General features: G+C 38.8%; 1 protein-coding gene across 8 annotated transcripts in view; it reads right to left on the bottom strand.

Moving 5' to 3' along the window:
• The window catches only part of scube1 (signal peptide, CUB domain, EGF-like 1), a 224,172-nt gene that overhangs the window by 132,938 nt on the left and 72,621 nt on the right, over positions 1–18,613 (bottom strand). For 3 of the 8 annotated variants that reach the window (XM_069903413.1, XM_069903411.1, XM_069903412.1), the window contains exon 1: positions 9,332–9,462. The exons of 3 other annotated variants lie outside the window; for them this stretch is intronic. The gene's annotated coding sequence lies outside the window, so the exon portion shown is untranslated. Of the gene's footprint in view, positions 1–9,331; positions 9,491–18,613 lie in introns of those variants that run through there. 2 more of the 8 variants (XM_069903414.1, XM_069903416.1) reach the window with 2 other exon arrangements.

Here is an 18,613-nt window from a genome sequence, read left to right as displayed (position 1 = left end):
CCCACGCCAAGGATGAGAATCCCCACCATATCTCCTGGTTTTTCAAAGTATTTTCTGAAAAGAGAATAGGTAAAGGGTGGGACATCATACTGAATGTCCTCAGTAATGTTTGTTTATATGCACCGAAGTTAGTATTTTTAGGCTGCACCACCAAAAATCGGAAAAAGAGATTTACAGAAAATAGACACAGAAATCTCCATCTGATTGATATCATTTCCAGTGACAGTCAAGGTCATCACTGCCTGAATTTTGTTTCTCAACTCATTTCAAGCTGCCACAAAACAACAGTAATGTGTCAAGCCACTGACTGAAATCAACTGAGCAATGGGGAATTCATTGATTTAATTAGAAAAATGTTTCAGTCCTGCATTTTTACTGAAGGGTAGAATACAATGACAGGGAGAATGCTTTCTTTGCTCCCGGTTTCATGCCCCTGAAAATGTGTTCCCTAATCCAGATTAGGATGGTGCGCACACAGTTTGCACGTTCATTTCTAGAAGAGGATGTCTTAACTCTAAATTTTCTGTTTGACCAGGATGTCCATAACCTGCTAATGCTGATCAGGATTGACCTTTGTGAATACCTAAATTTCAGGAAATACAGTCAAAGGACCTCAGTCCCCTCACCATGCATCCAGACAATCCAACCATCTCACCATGAAAGAAAATGATTCTATACTGCTGATCACTGATTTACCTCACAAGCAGAGAAGAGAAAAGAAGATGAGAAGGGTTTGAAAAATCACCCAGTGACTCTCCATCATGGAGAGTGAGTTTAGACACTACTTTGTTGACTGAAACCAGTCCAGAGAATTTCAAGCACCATGCACTTGTTGAGTATGTCTTTCTTATTATCCAGTCCATAAACATTAGGTTCTGTTAATTGATGTATTTTGCAGTTCATGCAAAGGTAGCAGGAATGGTTCAATTTCAGGTCCAAGTTTATTATTATCTGATTGTACATTTACAACCAAATGAAACAGCTTCTCTCCAGACCATGGTGCAAACACAAAAACACACAATGCACAGTACATAATGATCACATAAAGAAATATTTTGGATTGATTTACTCAGTTTACAAGATACTATTCATCAGTCTCACAAACTTGCAGGAAGAAGCTATTCCCCAGCCTGGCACTCTATTACTCTATTTGGAGTAGTTACTTTGGATGCTATCACTCTATTTCCCAATCCAGATACATTGATAAGACATTAATGCAAAACCCAAATCATCAGAAAACTACTTTTTAACCTAAAAAAAATATACCTGTTTAAACCTAATCTTAAATTAGTGCATAATTTTTTCACTGGCTTAAGAAAGCAAAGACCTTGTACAAACTCACTGATAAAGACTACAACAAGTCAATGATTGGTTAAGGTCTCACAAGATGCAATTTTCTTTCTACTAAAGGTAAAGGACCCATTACTGTCATGTAATACTACATTTAGAATGTAACATACATAAAATTCTTTAACTTTTATCTACCATAAGGAATGCAGAGAGTAGCCATTTTGTCCAGCACCCCTCACAGAAATGAGGCCCCAGTGAGGAACAAACTCGTGACCCCTGGTTTACAAGACCAATCCTCTAACCACTGATCTATCAGAGCCTCTAACAATTGTCTACTACAACAATTCATAATTTCACATTCCAGTTTCATGCATAATTTCAGTAAAATTGCATTCATAAGTCAATTATTTAAATCCCTTCAATGTTATTAAATTTGGTCTATTTATTTTGGGAATAGGTTTATAGTTGTTCGATTATACTATTTTTAAAAAATATATTTTTTTGAATTTAACATATAAATCCTACACACAAAATTATCTCTAATATAACAAACAGCAAGTCATATCATGTGCACATATCACAAATTAAACATCTGATGTAAATAAAAAACCTATCCATAATTGTTTATTTAACTTATTTCTTTAAGATATCAAATTCTATCAATATGGTAATTACTGTTTATCCTTTTCTTATAATAGTTCTGGATAGAAAATAGATAAGACTAAATTAGACAATCCCTTTGTATAAACATAGGGTGCATTCTATCCTAATTAATATGATCCATGACTACCATATTAATTAATTAATCTAAAAAAAAACAAAAATACTTTCTAATCTAAGCCTTCCCTCTAAACAAGGTTAACTTGTAAAACTGTAAAGATAATGGATTTAATAGAGACCTTCAGACCGAGAGTCTCTGGAGAATCCAAACTTCTTAAATCTTCCAATTATGATAATAATTTATGAATGGACCCCACATCTTATCAAATTGAAACTTTATATCTTTAATGTTGCATCTATTTTCTCGAAGGAAATAACATCATGAAACCACTGGGCATGAGTAGTGTTAGGTCTGCTTTGTTCGAGAATGAGGGAGTCAGACACCAGACTGAGTCGAAATCAAGGTTCTTTATTACTGGATTGTAACACTTGCAACTAACAGCGTTAGTTGGAGAAGGCGCATTCTCCCGATATCAGCAAGTGGTGTTTTTTTTATACCTCAGGACACGCACTTAGTAAATTATCATACCATTACATTGTCCGATGAATAAGCTGTTGCTACCCTTCTCTGTTAGTCTGCTGCACATCATCTTGTTATTGCCACACTCATCTTGAGCGTACAAGGTCACACCTGCATCCTGTTACTCCTTAGTACTGGGTGACTCCTTCTCCGGTCCCAACTCATGATGTTTTTACCTTACAGTAGGTGGAGAGTCATCCTTCCATTTTATTAAAATTGCTCGTCTAGCTACTAACAAGGTAAAAGCTAAAAATTTTCTCATAGGTTAAAGTCAAGAGTATATCCTCTTCTCGAGAAAAAAAACAAGCAAAGAAATGAGAAGGTATGATCTTTAGAATCTTTGATAAAGTCTAAAAAATATATTTCCAACATTTTTCTAAATTAGGGCATTCCCAAAACATGAATCAATGAGGCTTCAAAGATTTTACACTTATTTTGCATAGTAGATCAACATCCTCATAAAAATGAGATAATTTGACTTTGGACATATGTATCCTATGCACCACCTTAAATTGTAACAAACCATATCATTGCCAAAATAAAGATTCATTAAGTTAAGAGTGGAAAACCAATCTTGGTCTGAAAAGGTCATGTTCAAATTGCGTCCCCAATCATTCTTAATCCCAATCATTGAGGCTGCTTTTAAATCTAATAAGTTATTATAAATAATTAATATTCATCCACACTGGGAGGATTGCAAATCAAAAAGTATATCAATAATATTTTTTTCTGTGATTCAAGGAAAATCAGAAAGCTTAGACTGAATAAAATGCCTGACTTGTAAATATCTAAAAAAAAGTCCATTGGGAATTTTAAATTTGGCTTTCAATTGTTCAAAAGAAACAAATTTCTTTCATGTAAAAAGATCGGTATAACTTTTGATACCTAATCTAAACCATTCCTTAAAACCTGCAACTAACAAAGATGGTTGAAAAAGGTAGTTAACATTGGGCGGTTAAAATACATAATCTACTTTTAATGGTACATTTTGATAAATTAGTGAACCACCCCTCTTGGGTATCAATAGAATTGAATTTCTCTAAAAAGTCATCCATGTTGGCTATTTTAGGTTCCTCTTTATCCCTTTCCTCTTCTAAATTGACACATGATCCAATAATGAGAAATAAGTTGAGAATATGGTCACAATTTAGGAATTTTTTTGGAATAATAGTTTTTCTCTTGCCATTCCAATTATAGATAACCATCTTGTTCTATTATACTTCTGGGAGATCAATACAAGCAACCCAACTGATTGCCAGATGACTGCTTAATCCAAGGGTTATTCTGTTATTCAGTACAGCAATTTTGTAGGGAGTGTCCCAATATTTATGACACCTTTGAACTCGGAAGCAGGGAAAGAAAACAATTATGTTTCCTGTTCCCGATGGCTATCAATATGACCTGTGCTAGAAAACTGGAGAGATCACAGCTAAATCGGATCATGTGTATCTATGACCGTCCTCACTGAATTGTCACATCAATGTTAACTGCTTCATCTCTCACAAATAACTGCAAACACATTATGAAGAATATTACAAGCTAAATTAGTGCAAGAAAAATAATTGCAATGTGGAATATAGTAAACTGAAAAATTATAACATATAATGAGAGACAATCTGGTATTTTTAATCACCAAGTCATAGAATGCACAAAAAGGAAACAGAATTGTTTCAAATGCAAGAAATGGTTTTCAAAAATGAAAGCATGCACTTAAAGGGAAACAAACTTGCCCTTCCCCCCCAGCCAGAGCAAAGGTCACAAATTAGACTCAGTGGAATGCTTTGCCTAGGCCAGAAATTTCAGTGAAGGAAAACAAGACTACGATAAAAATAATGAGAAAAATGTCAGCATTTAAAGGATAATGATGGGAAAGGGACTGGTCACAAAAATGTGGAATGAAGGATACCTTGTGTTCATAACAGTAATCAGTAACAAAGTAACCAGGAGGGATCTATAGATAGTTTGTTCCCATGTAACTTTTAATAGAAAATTATCCACCTTCATTTCATTTTTTAAATGAAATACTGGCAGTTAAATTCAGACATTAAAAAAAGAATTCTAGATTAGCCATCATCATGGGTTTAGGGTCTGGCATAACGACCTGAACCTCTCTCCACTTACTTATGGCTGAAAAGATTTCTAACAAGAGCAAAGCCACATCATCTCTATTTAATATATTTGTGCCAGTATTTGGAATTTTCCAATAACAGGTATCAGCTTGAGTTCTCCTTTGAGTATTTTACTGAAGACTTCAGCGTTGTTAAATTTGTCTGGCAAAATCAGGGAGCAAGGATAGAAACAGAGGATTGTTATCAAATTGGTGTCCTTTGTTGCCTGGAGACAGGCAGACAGAAAGGAATCATTCTGGTGCCAGATCACTTTGAAACCTGCAGATGGAATGCTTAAAGCTGCCAACTTAACCCCAGAGTTCAGTTCCTTCTGGATTCATTGCACTGAAAACATAAAAGATTAGATGTACCTGCAGTAATCTAATTCATGGATATAGTGACTCATGGATATATCATGCCCAACCCCTCCTGCTAATATTTCATATCAGTGGAAATGCTGCTCAATACATCCCTTCCAAATTGTGATTTGCACCACCTAACTGATTAATTGCTCTCCCACCCCCACACCCCGTTCCATCCACCAGTTGAAACATTCACTCCTTTCACTCGCAGCATGTCTGCAGCTACCATCTACAAAATGTAATGAATCAACTTTCTCAACTAATGGACTTCTAATGAGTTTTAATACCATCTCACTTGAGGACAGCAAGGTTAAGAAAATACTACCATCTGGAAGTACGCCTTCAATTCAGACACCAACATTTGAAAATATTCCACCTTTTCTTCATTGTCCTGGATCCCTACCCTAATCGTAGAGACAACAGGGTTAGAAGCAAATAGCTCATTAAAGGCAGTTAATGCCTGTCCATCCTATGATGCTCATGACATGAAAAACAAACATCTTTGGCTTAGAGTCAGAGAATTTTGTGTCATGGAAAACAGCCCTTCAGCCCAATGTGTTCATGCTGATTCTCGTGAGCTCTATCCCTATGAACCTTCCTTATCCATGTATCTGTCTAATTGTCTCTTAACCGCTTCCTCCACATACTCATCACCCTCTGCAGTCCGTTTTGTCTTTCCCCTTTCACCCTAATTTTAGATTCAAAGTTCCTTTTATTGTCACATAATAATACATTAAAAATGTATTATATATGATATACTTCAACTTTTGTCTACCATAAGGCAAAGAGTCACCATGAGTATTCCCTGGCACCCCTAATAATAAGAGAAGCAAAAGAGAGTCACCGTGTCCATGGATCCACCCTCAGCGCTCCCACATCCTCCGCACAGACTCCAGTCCAAACCATCTGTCAGCCAAGTTCCAGATCCAATCCCCTTCCCAGTAGACGAGTGATTCTCAACCGTTTTGTTTCCACTCACCTACCACCTTAAGCAATCCCTTACTAATCACAGAGCACCTAGAGCAAAGGGAACACTTAAAGTGGTAGGTGAATGGAAAGAAAAAGGTTGAGAACCACTGAAGTAGACCAATAACTTGATTGTTGGATCCACATCAGAACTGAACATATTCACCATCCTACATTGAATGATATTCCATGCAGAATACTCCATTCCCTAATGTAACATCACTACCCAAGCCAGTCATGCTGGACAGAAAATAGTCAATTAAATGATGAAGGTGATGGGTATACCTTCTTCTGGAAAGAAAGCTAGAAGAAGAATGGCAATCATGAATGAGCTCACCTGGCACCTCAGCAACTCCTAACTGGGCAATAATGCAACAACAATGACTGTCCCAAACAGTGGGTTAGTGGTCTGAACATCAAGAGATCATGGTATGCTGAGAGCAGCCAGTGCAAGGCAACACAAGTGTTTCTGAGGATGGTTCTGCAGATCTTGGCTAGGTTGCAAGTTGAATGGCTGGCAGCTGAGCTATTATGGTAGCATTTACGCCTTTCTATCATGAATTCCATGCTGGCCTTAAATCCATGGGCCTCTGTCAGCCATGCTGCCTTTAACCCTTGAACTCTCTGTCACTTGTATTGTATTTTATCCATAAGGATCTTGTGCTGTCATTTATCCCAGAGTGCTTCTGACTCCCATGAGATCTTCTTACACTCAGGGTTTCTTCTCCCACCTACAATTTTATCAAGATGGGCAATCATGGTGCAACGTACAGTTGAAAGCTTTCATAAGCCTCACAGATCAAAGCTAGCCATGCTAAGTGTTGCATCTGTGTTTAAAAGTACTTTATGTTTCAACAGTAGTTAAGGATGAGGTGTTGGCAATCCATTGCACATCTTGTGCTAGAACACATCCATATGTGAGAGGATTAATACTTTGGCAGAAGTAGCATGTTTTCAGACCATAGATAAAAAGAACTTTCTGACTTCACTTTGCCCAGAGCCTCTACAATTCTTCAACCCAAGGATTCCCAACACTCTCAAATGTAAAGCACCTCTTATTTATGAAGCAGGCAAAGTTTTTCCCCCAGTTCTAATCGCGGTTTGAACTGTTTCATCCTTCAAGGAATAAAATATCCACAATCCCCAATTACAAGTGCATGCAAGCAACCTAATGGCTATTCCCATGCATATGCTAAACATTCCTGTCAGCATTATGCACCAATATTTACAATTTGGTACAATGTTTTGGATCTAATTCTTTTAGAAATATCTTCGACTCAATTAAGGTAATTATGCACAAGATGTTTCATTAGAGGCATGCATTCAGATATTCTTCCATCTTAAATCAACTATGAACCAGTTTAAATTCAAATTGAACCAGATGATCTCTCCTGGACAGCAAAATGAAGATGGACCAACTCATTGAACGAGATTCAATCCAGTGTAATCATTGGAGGAATGATTAATATATAAGGTTTGGAACACCAACATTCTGCAAGTTGATATCAATTAGTGCTCATTTACTAAAAAAAACATTGGCCTCCGTCTGTTTCAGATCAAAATAAACAGAGCAATTAAAAAAAATGCTGAATCTTAACATCAAAGCAAAGATCAATGGTTCTTCACTGACATTACAATAGCCCATTTTAATAGGCATTTTATGTAGCAGGAATTCCATCAAAACCATGGATAAGAATGCTAAAGAGTGAGATTAGAGAAGGCTTTCGATCTCCATATAGATCAGCTAAATTTAGCCAGTTTTCTGAATTATTTACATGGTAATATTTTGGTAACATGCAGATTCGATCCATCTATCAGTTTCAATGCCATTTCAAGGTGGGGGGGGGGTGGAAATGGATGAGAGTTTCAATTATGTTGGAACAGCATCATTTCTGGATTTCCTTCCAAGATGCACAACATTTGATTGGGTTGGAATGTACTTCTGTTCCTTTATTTTTGTTGTCAATATTTCTAAATTCCCACCCAAATATCACATCACCATAAAGATTGCAGCAGTCTTTGGGAAAAAAGTCCCATCAATATTTCATGGTAATTATGAATGGGCAGATGTCCATCCAACATAATCCAGAGAACAAAATGAAACCTCTTCTGATCGTGTCCACAATGTTGAGCTTTATATAATTGTTTTGGCAAAATATCACCCACCCTGTTCTAGCTACTGGAGTAGATTTGCTGGATTAAGCAATCTCACTAATGTAATGTGAACATTAATTTGGGGCAAAAGAAACTAAATAAAGGAAACAATAAAACTACCTCTTCCAAATTGACCTAATCAACTAATTAATGAAACAAGTCTTCATGAGAAAAGCATTTGTCATAAAGATCAATCTAAAGACACTTCACAGACATTTTAGAAGAAAGAAAAGTGAATGTGGTTCACAGAGGAATATTAAGAGCTTGTTATCATTCTGAAAATAATGTCAAGATTTGGTTCCGTGACAGTCTGTCCACTGAAGAGTTAGCAGGTTGGCAATTCTAAAAGCCTCAAAATATTACTCATGTTATTTCCATCTTTTGTATTAAAAAGGGCACAAGAGCTATTTTCACCCCCACAACTTTTTTTGTTGTTAAATGTACTCAGTGTTCTGAAGAATAGGATTAGTGAATTAACAGTTAGGTGGTGTTGAGCCAGAAAAATCCTTCTTTCTCAGCCTAAATTGTAAATATTCTGTTCATTAAATGGAATGCAATTTGGCAGTGAAATCAAAACAAAATTGAACTTCATGAAATAAATGGTTTCTTTGACAGTCTGCAGTTTTAAATGTTACCACATGAAGTAATTAGTTATTAAAATACTAGAAATTTCATTCCAAACTCATCCAACAAGCAATTCAAATCATATCAAGCCATTGTATTATACAGACTGAACTGACTGAACACATGCAGTAGAGTTGTCAATCATTTAACAAAATCCATTTTATAAAATTATTGCACTACCAAATTATTCCAAATTAGATAAACTAAATGAAAAGTGCTGGTGTACTCTATAATTGAATTTTCTTATTTAAACATAGCCTTTCCCCTCCAAATTAAATAATCCATTTGCTTGTGGATGTGTCTTTTCTTTGGCTTGGCTTCGTGGTATCATAAATTTAAATGGAGTAGTTTTCATTTGCATTCCTACATGAGCAAGCCTGCTGCTGAGGAACTGGGTTTTTTATTGTACACAAAATGTGGGTTCTTAACTCTCTCATTTTGCCCTGCATGTCATTGGCAAAAATTTCAGAGCAAGTTTCCAGTGTCATTTGACAACAGAACCAATTGCTCAACAGTGACCAAGATTGTATGCCCCAATCAAGATTAGAGATTCATCTGAAAAATTAGTAACTTAAAACCTCACTCACTGGAATGAGTCTCATGATATTAGCACTGCATATTGTTGAACTGTTCATAAATTCTGGTTATTCCACAATCCATACCTCCATCGAAACTTGCTGGATTAGTGGTTGAAATATTCAGTCTGCAATGGTGTTAATCTTTTTCAAGCATCGCATCACAAAGGGGCAATACTGTGTCAGCACTTGAGATTATTCATCATACTCATCATCACATGTTGCAAAATACTTGAAAAGCGTTCTCACCTCAAATTGTCATGTGCCTGCAAAAATTCTGATTAATTAAAATAAATCATGGTGTTATATCATCTCTGCTAAAATGTTCAAAGAGGGTGCACAATTTATCTTCATCAGAGGATGAATCAATTAGAAAAGATATCACTTGTAACAATTCGGTGCATCTTGATTTTAGGCGCACTTTTGTGAATTCTTTTTCATAGAATATCCTGCTTAATAGACGTAGATTTTTTTGTCTTGCAACCATCTAGAATTTATTTCATTATTCCCTCAGTTCCTACTCCTGTTGCATCATATTTGCCAATCAATTGGGGAAAAGGTCAGGTCTATACCTCCATGGTGTTGCATTGGATCGGCTCACTTTATGCCATTTGCCGCGGTCAAAAATAAGTAAATCAGGTGAAAATATCTCTGCTAATGTCTCCAAAATAAGTGGCGAGAGACTGGACTCAATTCCTTGTGGTTGAATTATACAAACAGTAAAACAACACATCGACAGGTACAAGGAAGGGAGTCATCTTTTTGACAAGGGAAGTCAGTGATTGCAAAGGATATTTTTGTGGGATTATCCAATCAGACTATATGGGGAGAACATAAGAAGGGAATGATGGCTTTGATGGGGTTTCATGATAACGCACCCCCCACCCCCCCCCTCCCCCCCACCACCACCATCAGTGCAGAGAATGAGCATTATTGGATCAGATGTGTACAGAGATCACAGATAGTTGTAAAAATAGTAGTTTTGCTGGGAGATTTTAACTTCCTTAACATTGACTGGGGTGAAATTTAAATGTGAACCAGAAAGCTACCTAAATCAATATACTGAGGGCCCTACTAGCAACAATGAACCTCCTCTTAAGGAACCAGATTGGGAAAGTGAGTGAAGTGTCAGTTGGGGAGCACTTTGGGACCAATGACCATAACTCAATTAGTTTTGAAATAATTATGGAGAAAGACTGGACTGGTTGACAAATTAGCATCCTAAATTCAGGGTAAGTCCAAAGTTGGAGGCCTGAGGTGAGAACTTGAGGTTTATTGGAAGAAAATGTTTACAGGCAAGGAAATGGCTAGAAAGTAGAGGCTTTTGAAAGTGAGATAGCAAGAGTTCAGACACAGCACATTCCTGTTAGGATGAAGGGCAAGGCTGGCACATTTAGGGTTCCCTGGTTGACAAGGCCCTGGTCTGGAAAAAGGAGGTACATGTCAGATTTAAGATGTTTGGATTAATTGAATCTTTGGGTATAAGAGGTGTAGGCTTACACTTAAGAGAGAAATCAAAGCAAAAAGAGGATGAGATTGACCTGGCAGGCAAGAAACAGGAAAATCCAAGAGAGACCACAGATACGAGTAAAAGGGTAGCTAGGGAGAGAATTGGCCCTATTAAAGATCAACATGGCTGCTGTTGTGTTGAGTGACAGGAGATGGATGAGATTTTCAATTAAATATTTCTCATCATTCTTTACTGTGGAAAAAAGCATGGAAGCTAAGGAATTAAAAGATACATATTTGATATCTTGGACCAAATAATAACCCCCAGTGAGGATGTAGTGGGAGCTTTGGACCATATTAAGGTGAACAAATCTCCAGTTAAACAAGAAAATCTAGAGATACTGGGGTCAAGTGCAATATACAAATGTGCTGGAGAAAATGGAATGGAGAGACCTCTTGGGACTGATGAAGTCCATCTCACACCTGTAGAACATTATACCATATGAGATAGGAGTAGAAATGCCTGCCATTTAATCATGAGCTGATCCATTTTCTCACATAGCCCCACTGCCTGGCCTTCTTCCCATGACCTTTGATGCCCTGGCTAATCAAGAACTTCTCAATCTCTGCCTTAAATTAATCCAATGTCTTGGCCTCCACAACTGCCTGTGGCAAGAAATTCCATAAATTTATCACCCTCTCACTAAAGAAATTCTTCTGCATCTTTGCTAAAAGCAGATAACCTTCAATCCTGAAGTTGTGCCCTCTTGATTTAGATTCTCCCACCAATGGAATACAATCTTTCTACATCTAATACATCCATGTCTTTCAACATTCAAAATGTTTCAATGAGACCCTCCTCTCATTCTCCTAAATTTCAATGAGTACAGGCCAAGATCTGTCAAACGTTCCTCATTTGATAACTTTTTCATTCCTGGAATCATCCATTTGAACCTCCTCTTAACCCTCTCCCACATCAGCATATCCTTTCCAAAATTGCTCACAACTCTCCAAGTGAGGACTCACCAGTGCCTTATACAGCCTCAACATCACATCCCTGCTCTAAAATTGTACTCCTCTTGTAAAGAATGCTAGCATTGCATTTGCAACCCATCACATGCACCAGTCATCCCTTCCTCAAAGATTCCAATGATCCAACAAATTGAAACCCTGCCTCCTGTATCATTTCTTCAGCCACATATTTGTTTGCATAATCTTCTTGTTCTGACCTTTCCTAGCTTGTGGCACTTGGAGTAATCCCAGAGATGACCATCTTGAAGGTCCTACTCTTCAGCCTCTTTCCTAACTCCCTAAACTTACTTTGCAGGACCTCTACCCCACACTTAAAAACACACAAACCTGAAGAAACTCAGCAGGTCAAGTAGTGTCCTCTATATAGCAAAGGTATATTTTGAGCTTGAGTCCTTCATTAAGTTATGGAAAAATACCATTAGGCGACCATTGTAATATTGAGAGTGCATTACAAACGCGGTTAGACTGATGAGCTGTCAGAGTTGGAGGATTGATAGAAGGGTAAATATTTACAATCTCCTGTAGCAGGGCAGCGATGGTTCCGAAGGAGTGCCACAGCATGGTACCCCATTAGGAATGTGGGGGGGGGGGGGGCGGGGGGAAGGGGTGGTCACAAGGCAGGAGGTTATAGTTGGAGAAAAGATGGAAGGGACAGCAGAGATGGCTGGGGGAAGAGGAAAGGAGGGAGGAGAACTGGGAAGGGGAAGGGGGAAGAGAAGAAGCAGGTTAGCAGAAGCTGGAAAAGTCAATGTTAATGCTGTCTGTTTGGAGAGTGCCCAGACAGAAAATAAGGTGGTGTTCCTCCAATTTGCGGGTGGTCTTGGGGGGACAGTGCATTAGGCCATGGACGGACATGTGAGTGTAGGAGTGTGACGCAGACTGAAATGGTTGACTACTGGGAGGTCTCAGTTTCTGGAGTGGATGGAGCAAAGGTGCTCAGTGAAGTGATCTCCCAATTTATGCCCAGTCTCTCTGATGTAGAGAAGGTCACAAAGCGAGCACTGGATGCAGTCAATCAGACCAGTGGATACACAAGTGAAGTGTTGCTTCACTTGAAAGGCCTGTTTGGGGCCCTGGACCTAAGTGAGGGAGGAGCTCTATCCAACTCCTGCCTATGTAATTGGTATCAATATGTACCATGACCTCTGGCTGTTCACCCTCCCCTTTTAAGAACATTGTGCACCTTCTCAGAGACATCCTATACCTGGGAGGCAACATATTATCCTGGAGTCTCTTTTGCAGCTGCAGGAGTCTATCTGTTCCCTTAACTATTGAGTCTTCTATAACAATCATTCTACCTGACTTCATGCTTCCCTTCTAAGGCTCAGAGGTGACCAAGGGGCTGTTGGTTTGACTGCTACTTTGCACAGCTAGGTCACTCTTCTCAGCAGTAGCCAAAAGGAGATACTTTTTTTTTTCTGAGGGAAATGGCCACAGGGGTACCCTGCATGGTCTGCTTGTTTCCCTTCCTTCTCCTGACTGTCACCCATCTGCCTTCTTCCTGCCTCCTAGGTATGAACGCATTTTTGGAAGCTTTGTGGAGGCTGCCTATTTTGAGATGCCTATAAAGGGACCAGGCGTATTATGACCACAGCTCGTGTGGATAGACGTTTCTTCAGAGGCAATGCAAGTAACAATCTTCCCCTTCCACCAAGCCAGTTTTTAATCCAGTTTACCAGCTCACCTTGGACCCCATGTGATCTAACCTGTCATACAGGACCTTGTCAAAGGTCTTGCAAAGTTCTACATACTGTATATACATGTGTAAGAGTCGACTTCTGTGCACCAATTATTAGGGTAAAATTTAGTGAGCTCAGATGGGTGGGGGGTCATGGTATTGGGAGCTCATATGGGTGGGCAGTTGGGGCATCATGTGCCCAAATAGGTGGGTGGATGGGGCATCAGGAGCTCAGATGGGTGAGCGGCTGGGATCAAGGCGAGAGTCTACAGTCAGGGTGTTGGGAGCTCTGGTGGGCAGATGGTCGAGGTCAATAATAGGAGGGTCAACTTTTATATGGTATCAATTATTACACGCTTATATACAGTACAATGCCATAGTCCTGCCCTCATCAATCTTATTCATGATCTCCACACACAAACCAATCTGTCTATCTCTAATCAGCTCCAGCTCCTCAGAATCCCCTTGTGCAACTTTCCTACTCACCCATCTTTGCCCTTGTCATAGTTGCACTTTTTAAATAAGAGCACAATTTTAGCAGCATTTCACTCAAGTCCAAAGATGATGTAAATATCTCTGCAAGGACATCCATAACCTCTTCCCTTACTTCCTTCAAAATTGAAAATATCCAGCTGCAAAGGGAGGTGGGGACCCTTGTGCAGGATATCCTGAAGGTAAACTTACAGGTTGAGTCGATGGTGAAGAAGGCAAATGCAATTCTGGCTTTCATTTCAAGAGGAATAAAATGCAAAATCAGGAATGTGATGTTGTAACCTTATAAGGAACAGATGAGACCTTACAGAGTATTGTGAGTAGCTTTGAGCTCCTTATTTAAGAAAGGATCTCTTGATATTGAACAGAGTTCAGAGGAGGTTCTCAAGCATGATTCTGTGACAAAAAGGTCATCATACAAGGAGCACTTGCCATCTCTTGGCCTGTACTCATTGAAATTTAGGTGAATGAGGTGGCAGGGATCTCATTAAAACATTTTGAATGTTTAAAGTCATGGAGAGAATAGATGTAGAGAGGTTGTTTCTCATGGTGGGGAGAGTCTAGGACAAGAGGGCACAACTTCAGGATTTTTTTTGAATATATTTTGAGAATTTTCAATTAACATGCAGTCAAAACGAAGAACAATCAAAAAGAAAAACATCAATATCAATAATATTAACAAAATAGTACAAATATCGACCCGCACGTTGATATCAAGAACGTGAGAAAAAAACAAAAAGCCAACATGAGATTCAATGATTATAAAGAAAGAAGAATAGCAATAATACTACAAAAAATGCAAATTCAATGTCCATGTTGAACCAAAGGGAGAAAAAAGTAATAGAGAGAAAGAACAACAAAATAAGAGGAACCCTCCCACATCCCCCCTCCAAGAAACAAGAAGAGAAGAAGAAAAACTAAGAAAAAAAATAAGAAAAAGAAAAGATTGGCTTCACCTGGGATAAACCCCACTCCCATCAAGTGACAAATAACCTGACTTATCCAGGGTCTTCAGCTCTGTGAGCACCAGGGGGGAAAGAGACAGGAGTGGGGGGGGGGGGGGAATTGTTAAAAGATTTACCCTGATGTACTTTAGGTATGAATTACATACTCTTGAAAATGCATCATACCTGTTTGTGAGGTTATAGATGATCTTCTCCAGGGGAACACAATTATGCATTTCTATCTTCCAGCAGGCTAAACCTAATCTGTCCCTTAAATAAGATCTTAAATGAAGATGTATTTAAAACTCCATATTTATTCCTAATTTGCTCAAATATCATAAATTGTCCTTGCTCGTCGCAATCCTCAATATACTTGACCCCTCTCTGGGACCAAGTGTCCAGGATTTTATTATCAATTGTTAATGGAATTAACATATTTTGAGCCAGGGGTGCTTTAGTAAAAGACCCCCCCCCCCCCCTTGTCCCCAATTTGACCATTAGTTTTAATCTAATTATATGCTTTAATAGGGAGGGGGTCTTCTTTAGGGCCATATAATAATTTAAAATTTCATTTATATATAAGGTTTTCTGCTATCCTCTCACCAAACTTATGCAAATTTCAATTTTACCCATGAAGATTTACCCTGATGTACTTTAGGTATGAATTGCATATTCTTGAAAATGCATCATACCTGTTTGTGAGGTTATAGGTGATCTTCTCCAGGGGAACACAATTATGCATTTCTATCTTCCAGCAGGCTTCAAAGAGGGAGGTGAGAAACTTCAATTGGGTTGCCCAAAAATATTTTTTGAAATCTGGATGCTTTAATCCTCCCAATTCATAATTCCAAGTTAATTTATAAATAGGGACTCTTTACCTTTCCACAGAAACTTCCTAAGGTTTTGAAAAAAAGTCTGAGGTATTGGAATAGACAAACTTTGAAAAAAATTGTACTCTAGGTTGTACATTCATTTTAATACAGTTGACCCTTCCAACCAAAGTTATTGGGATGGTCACCCATTTATTAAGATCATTCTTAATTTTCTGAAAGAAGGGAAGATCATTCAACTTATATAAATTCTGTAGGTTGTTATCTACATAATACCTAAATATTTAATCCCATTGAGCAGCCACTTAAATTGAGAATTTTTCTTAATTTGTTCTAATTCCCACCCATAAGTGGCATAACTTTGCTCTTGTCTCAAATGACTTTATAATCTGATGTAATCCCAAAATTTTCCAAGTTACACTGCAATTTTTGTAATGAGTTAATTGGTTCTGCCAGATACATCAGAACATCATCAGGATTGAAGGAAATCTGCTTAGAACAAAATTTGTGGCCACATGCAGTTATGGAAGTCAAGTCTGGCTGTATTTAAGGGAAAGATGATTGGTTCTTGATTAGCCATGGCTTCAAAGGTTATGGGGTGAAGACCAGGCAGTGGGGCTGAGTGGGAAAATGGATCAGCTTATGATTAAATGGCTTGATAGGCTGAAAGGCCTATTTCTGCTCCTATGACTTGTGGTCTTATAATCATGGAGATGTTGAAGGGATATAAAGCTAGGAGATAGCCATAGGAATGGGCAACATAATGGAAGGATCAGGAATCAAAAATATGGTTTTTTTTTTAAATCTGATCAATATCAGTCAAAATCTCAGAATCCATGAGTAAAAGAATGTGAATAAATACAAGAGCAGCACTGTTTGGAATTAATACAATTAGATGCAAGTTAGGTACACAACAGTCATGATTGAAATGTAACAAGGTCCATGTTTTGAAGCTACAAAAAAAAAATCAGTATAAGTTCAGAAAGCACCACATTAATGCAGTGATTGAAATCATTCAAGCATTGTGTATCAAATGCTCAGAGAAATACATTAAATAATTGATCAAAATAATAGAAAATCTGGTTGCAACAACATTCACCCACAAACGCAATGCAGTCTATCAGATTACAGTTGTCTAGGCTGGTAATAGACTCAAATCTCTTCCACAATCATCTCAGCCCAACAAGTATATTCTTTACGACTGACTTTGTAGCAACAAGAAACAAAATAAATGTACTGAAACCACAGATGATGATTCTACACACAAGCTTGAAGCAGTGAGGTTCTATTCTTCTCTCTGGAAACTTGCAAACTGTTTGGCAGAACTGCCTCTTGTCAAAGGAAAGTAAAATAGACACGGCACATTTAGCCCACTACCAACTCACACAGGCAACCTCCTGGAAACCTCAGGGGAAAAAAATAATCTAGGACTGCCAAAAACTTGTCATAACGTTTTAATTCTACTTTTGTCTACATTGCCGAAAGCTGGGTAGAATGCAAGCTTAGTTTCCTAAGGGAGCATAAAAAGAAAGCAAACTTGCAAATCAGTTTATAGTTCTACAGGATATTCTTGACATGTTCCTTTCCAGTGACTCCCACAGGAGCTCCGTAATCCCAACCTCTACTTTGCTGCTCACTTGCTGGCCTTTTGCACTGACACCAATTCCAACCTGTACCCAGGAATAATCGACATTTGATTGATCTTTAGCCAAAATTTAGGGCCTGAGAGTAAACTCAGAAACCTCCTCTTCATTCTTCATCATTAACAGCATATTTCTAAAGTTCCAAATCAACTCTCAGCAGTATGTGGAAAAGAATACAGAATTCTCAGTATTGTAGTCTAATAACTTATTTTGTTGGTTGTTACATTGTAGAAACAAAATGTGAGCTTGACGGGGATCCAAAGAGGTTTCCAAATATGAAATTTACAGGATAATAAACTGCCAAAATGTTTGGCCTGGAAGTCAGCCTGAAGAAAACTGAGGTCCTCCATCAGCCAGCTCCCCACCATGACTACCAGCCCCACAACATCTCCAACGGGCACACAGAACTCAAAACGGTCAACCAGTTTACCTACCTCGGCTACACCATTTCATCTGATGCAAGGATCGACAAAGAGATAGACAACTGACTCACCAAGGCAAATAGCGCCTTTGGAAGACTGCACAAAAGAGTCTAGAAAAACAATCACCTGAAGAAACACACAAAGATCAACATGTACAGAGCCATTGTCATACCCACGCTCCTGTTCGGCTCCGAATCATGGGTCCTCTACCGGCATCACCTACGGCTCCTAGAACGCTTCCATCAGCGCTGTCTCCGCTCCATCCTCAACATTCACTGGAATGACTTCATCACCAACATCGAAGTATTCGAGCTGGCAGAGTCCGCAAGCATCGAATCCACGCTGCTGAAGACCCAACTGCGCTGGGTGGGTCACGTCTCCAGAATGGAGGACTATCGCCTTCCCAAAATCGTGTTCTATGGCGAGCTCTCCACTGGCCACCGAGACAGAGGTGCACCAAAGAAAAGGTACAAGGACTGCTTAAAGAAATCTCTTGGTGCCTGCCCCATTGACCACCGCCAGTGGGCTGATCTCGCCTCAAACCGTGCATCTTGGCGCCTCACAGTTTGGCGGGCAGCAACCTCCTTTGAAGAAGACCGCAGAGCCCACCTCACTGACAAAAGACAAAGGAGGAAAAACCCAACACCCAACCTCAACCAACCAATTTTCCCTTGCAACCGCTGCAACCGTGCCTGCCTGTTCCGCATCGGACTTGTCAATCACCAACGAGCCTGCAGCAGACGCGGACATACCCCTCCATAAATCTTCGTCAGCGAAGCCAAGCCAAAGAAGAAAGAAAAGAAT

Source organism: Narcine bancroftii, chromosome 11 (assembly GCF_036971445.1).
Source record: "Narcine bancroftii isolate sNarBan1 chromosome 11, sNarBan1.hap1, whole genome shotgun sequence".
In the NCBI taxonomy this organism is placed as follows: Eukaryota; Metazoa; Chordata; class Chondrichthyes; order Torpediniformes; family Narcinidae; genus Narcine; species Narcine bancroftii.
The sequence above is the reverse complement of the archived record's forward strand: the minus strand, read 5'-3'. Positions and strand labels throughout refer to the sequence as shown.